The sequence below is a fragment of the Microtus ochrogaster genome, chromosome X (assembly GCF_000317375.1).
Source record: "Microtus ochrogaster isolate Prairie Vole_2 chromosome X, MicOch1.0, whole genome shotgun sequence".
Classification (NCBI taxonomy): domain Eukaryota; kingdom Metazoa; phylum Chordata; class Mammalia; order Rodentia; family Cricetidae; genus Microtus; species Microtus ochrogaster.
In genome coordinates this window covers 49,326,323-49,331,633 of record NC_022026.1, presented here as the reverse complement: position 1 = coordinate 49,331,633, position 5,311 = coordinate 49,326,323, and positions in this window count along the sequence as shown.

Here is a 5,311-nt window from a genome sequence, read left to right as displayed (position 1 = left end):
GGCAGAGCTTGGGAACCCAGGTGACAGACCAGACCAACAGATTACAATAGAAACCCTGTCTCGTAAAGACAAAGAAAAACGAAAAGAAAAAAGAACTGCTTCCAGATCCACTAACTCCTTTCAAAATTTTTGCTTGATATTCATACATGTATATAATAAATTCTAGTTGCCCCATCCCTCTCTTATCCTCCAACCTCCCCCATTCTCCACAAGTTCTCTTTCTATGTTCATGTCTTCTCTTTGTGTTGGATACGCTGAGCTTAACTAAAGTTTCTCTCCTGAGCTTAGGCAGGAGGTTATTTACTGGCCCAAGGCAATTTACCAGCAGCTATACTTCTAAAGAAATGGTTCTAAGAACCATTAACTGTCAATAATACCTCAGGGAGGGGCGGGGCTTCTTGGGCTCCTTCCCTATCCATGATGAAGTATGGATAGGCCCAATATTGTGCAGGTCTTGTGGAGGTAACCAGAGCTGCGGTGAATTCTTTAGTGTAATGACTTTAAAGATATGTCCAGAATACACCTTTTTGCTCTACATTTCCCCATCCCCTGACTCTGACATTATTCCTGTCTCCTCTTTTTGGATGTTCCCTGAGACTTGGAAAATGTGATCTAGCTGTCCCTCTTAGGGCCAAGCATTCTGCTATCACTCCTTCTCAGCAGTTTGGCCAGTTATGGGCTTTCTCCATTACCCATCACTTGATACAGTATGAAGTTTCACTGATGAAAGGCTGTAGACAACAGTAATTTATGGGTACAAACATGAGTAATAAAAAGGCAGTGTAACTAGGAACTTTGATGTGACCATTCAATAAAAACATAATAGTAGGGTAACCCTTTCCCCAGGACCTATGACCTCTCAACCAGGAACTCTTGACCAGGTTTATAGAACCAAGACTGAGTTCCCTTCTGTGGAGTGATTCTCAAATCCAGGTTTACCAAACCAGGCATGAGTTCCCTTCTATGGAGAGGTCCTCAATCAAAAAGTAGTTGGTTAGTCTACAACAGTTACACCACTAGTACACTAGTGAGCCAGACCCATAAACTCTTCAGCACTCGAGGTTTTCCATGTCTGGAGGGACAGAGGTACTCCTGCAAAAGTGCCCTTAGGAAGACAGTGGGTGCTTCCAGTAATAAACAGCCTTAGGAGAAAATAACTGAATGACAGGAGAGTATGCGAAAGGGCCAAAAAATATCTGATTTTGATGCTTATTTCTCCATGATGATACATGAGAAATGTTGAATTTTATAAATAGAGTTTATTCCTGGGAGTTATAGTAGAAAGATTTCTAGTTAATTTTCTTCTCTGAATTCTGTGATTCCTTTACTTCCAAAAAATAGCAGAGTCCATGAGCACACATTACATTCTTGCCTACATCTAATTCTAACTTTGAGGAATGTTTCTGGGGATGGAACCCAGGGCCTCATACATTTTAAACAAACACTCTATCATGAAGTTATACCCCCAACCCCAATCGTCACTTTTAATCCATGCCCTCTTTAAAAATTATACTCCATAGTATAAATTTACTTAAGTAACTTGCAATCTCAATTACTGTTGTGCATATATTATAGAATCCTATTTTTAAAATACTTTACAACCAGATTACGGAAGACTGAAAATTATAGTCACGAAGGTAATAGCTAGGCATGTGATACACAAGGTAGGAAAGAAAAACATATTAAGATGACTTGATATGACATACTTGAGTGAACCTGGCAACAGGAGAGCTATTCATCTCCAGCATTTATTAGAATTTATTCAAAGCCCAGCTTTGAGAATAGAAAGTTGCCAAGACTTCATACTGGAAACCATTCAACATTCAAACCATTTTCTTTTCAGAAAATTTTCTTTTCAGAACCATGCGCCTCAAAATTTAAGAAATTTGAGGAATTTCTGGAAAATTGCATAGTAGGTCAATGACAAGTCCAATAAAATGAGATGTGACCTTGGGGAAAAATGAGTTGCTTGCATTTATGAACCTTAAAGTGATCTCCTTTATTTTTTAATTAGTTTATTAAATTGGTAGGGAGTGGAGAAACAGTATCAGCTCCCGGGATGGATTTTTGAGCACTGATGTATACTCAATGAACTCCAGAGTCAAGTAATTAACTCTTAAAAATACATTTACATCATGAAAGTAGAGAAGTCAAAGCCCAGATAGCCAAATGTAAGGCCCTGCGTGAACACGTGGCACCTTTGAGTGGGACAGCATTTACTTAGTTCTTATGTGGCCACTTCCTTTGATGGCAGCCAATACAGCTTCTCAGGAGTTGGTCTAAGAGACTCCTGTTACTTTTATACCAATTAGAGTGCCCTAAGGGCTGAACCAAATCCCAGTAAACCCTTTTACAAATAGCCCAGTTGATATTTATTGAGAACCTGATGTTTGCAAGGCACTGAAGTCAAGTTCTAGGCAGTTTGTACAGGTAAATTTGCTCTGGAGGACTTCAGAATTCAGTGGCCAGGCTAAGCCACACACAGACAGCTTTATACAAAGTTAAAAGGACCAAATATTCCTCTATACTCTAAGTTCCCTTTATTCCGGTGACTGTTAAGATGTCACAAAATCAATACTTGGAACCTGCTGATAAAATGCTTTGGGGGATGTCTAAGTTCTATGAGGCAAGAACAGGATCCTGGTTAAGGCACTTGTCCAAGTTCATAATAGTAGTGAGTAAGAGAGCTGAGGGTCATATCTAAGCAGGAGGACTACACTTGCCTAAGATACACAGGCTCCAGAAGAAACAACAAGAAAAGCAAAACCCTGAACTCAAGCTGTCGGAACCCATATTCATATTATTGCTTTGATTTAGGGGAGAATTATAATTATAACTAAATTACATCATTTTCCCTTCCCTTTCATCCCTTTAATTCATCCTGTATATGCGTCCTAGCTCTCTTCAAATTCATGGCCGCTATTTGTCATTGTTTCTTCTTACATGCCTATATACACACATATATACATATATGCACACACACACTTATATATTCCTAAATACATGAATACAACCTGTTCACCTGCTCAGTCTGAATAATGTTACTTGTATGTATGACTTCAGGACTGACCATTTAATATTAGTAACCAACTGGGCTGCTACTCCTTCATGTAGAATTTTTAGTTGCCTGTAGTTGTTTGTGTAGGATGAGGCCTTGTGGTCTTTCCATGTCGACGTTGGCATGTCTGTTGGTGTTCTCCTTGTTCAGCTCATGTTTGCACAGTCATGTTGGTGAGACTTTATAGGTGTGCCTTCTGATATTACTAAGAGACACCATCTCACAGTCAGCTCCCTGATCCTCCAGCTCTTATGATCTTTCTGGCCTCTCTTTGACAAAGCTCCCTAAGCTTTAGGTGCTGGAGTTGTCTTGCAGATGTATCCATTGGGACTGAGCTCCACAATACTGCATTTTGATTGGTTGTGCTTTTCTGTAAAGGTTTCCATCTGCTGTAAGAGAAGTTTTCTTGAATGAGCATGAAGACTACACTTGGGCATATGGGCAAATATTTCGAATGCAGTTAGGGATTATTCTGGCTTAATAAAGTAGAGGGTATAGTTGTCTTCCAACATCCATGTCTTTACTAGCCTTGTGTAGTTGGCTGGGTTTCCAGTACCGGGCAAGAGTTCCCTCTTGTTGAGTAGGTCTTAAGTTCAGTTAAGGAACTTTTGTTTACCACCAAGCTGTGTATGGCGCTACTGCACTCTTAAGCAGAAGAACACATACAAAAACTCTAAACACTTATGCTACCTACTAACAACTTCAGAAATGAACTTGGGAGTTTTAGTTCTTTTCTTAGTTTTAAGAGTTAAGGGTTTTGTTTACTTGCATTTTTGTGGGGGATGGGTGCATTTGGGTATGTGGGAACACAAGTGAAAGCCGTCTCTGGTGTCATCTCCAGCACTGCCATCTACTTCTTTGAGATATGATCTCTCATTGGCCTAGAGCCACCAATTAAGCTAGGCTTGCTGGCTAGTGAACTTCGGGGACCTGAGTGTTTTCATCTCCTTAGGGTTGGGATTACAAGCATATGTAATGGACTGGCATTTTTTTTTAATCTGCGCTCTGAGGATTCAGGCCAGGTTCTCATGCTTTCAAGGCAAGAAGTAAACTGACTGAGCTGTCTCCCAAGCCTAATTTATTTATTTTACTTTTGTGGCACTAAGGCTCACATCCAAGGCCTCAAGCATGCTCTGTAAGATCTCTGCTGCTGAGCTACAACCATGGTCACATACAATATGTTTTTAATATTAGGTCATATATGAATATAGCTTTAGTGACTTTGGAAGATTCTTTGAGGTACAGGATTTGTACTTTCATTTTTTGAATTCTAGCACTTGGCACAAGAGACTGGTTCCAGAGGATTCTTGATAAATAGTAGTTGAAGGACTGAATGAATGAACTCAAAGCACCAGTGAAACTTTTATCTGTTTAGGGAAGTAAACATTTGCTCACCAATGTGAGGGAAGGCTGCAGACAGGAAGTGGCATCTGGCTTCAGTCTTGACTGGTGGTGAGGATTCATGGATATGGAAGGACATACATCATAATTGCTTCCTGTCACTGTAATAAAACACCAAACTGACTTGGGGAGGAAAAGGTCTATTTGACTTACACATTCCAGTCACAATCCATAAAGGGAAGTCATGGTAGGAACTCAAAGCAGGAACCTGGAGGCAGGGGCTAAATCAGAAACCATGGAGCAAATGTTGCTTACTGGCTTGTTCGGCGCGTGAGGCTGGATTCCTTAGTGTTTGGGATAGTCCCATAGTGGCTGACTCTTACTGGGGATACCAACAACCCAAAAGTTGCTCACTCCACCAGGCTAGGTGTCTAAGTCCTAAGCGGTGCTGAAAACCTGGAAGGTTCCTGAGGCGCTCAGCAACAGCAACAATAGGGTAAATCAACACAGTGGATATAGTAAATAAAAGGCGAATAACCTTCCTTCTGCTGCACCGTTTTATCTAGACTCTATCAGAAAGTGCTCCCCACAATTTGGGATGGGTCTTCCTGTATCAGTTAAGGCAGTCTGGACAGTTGTTCAGGTGAGGCTTCCTACTCAGGTGATCTAACGTGTGGCAAATTGACAATAAAATCAGCCTGAAGAGTACATTTCTAAATTGGGTGGTGGTGGCTCATACCTTTAATCCCAGCAGGCGGATCTCTGTGAGTTTGAGGCCAGCCTGGTCTACAGAGAGCTAGTTCCAGGGCAGACTCCAAAGCTACAGAGAAAAATTGTCTCAAAAACAAAAAAACAAAAAAAAACAACCAAGTATTTCTAGTGTCTTCCTTCCTCTTTTCTTTTTCTTTCTTT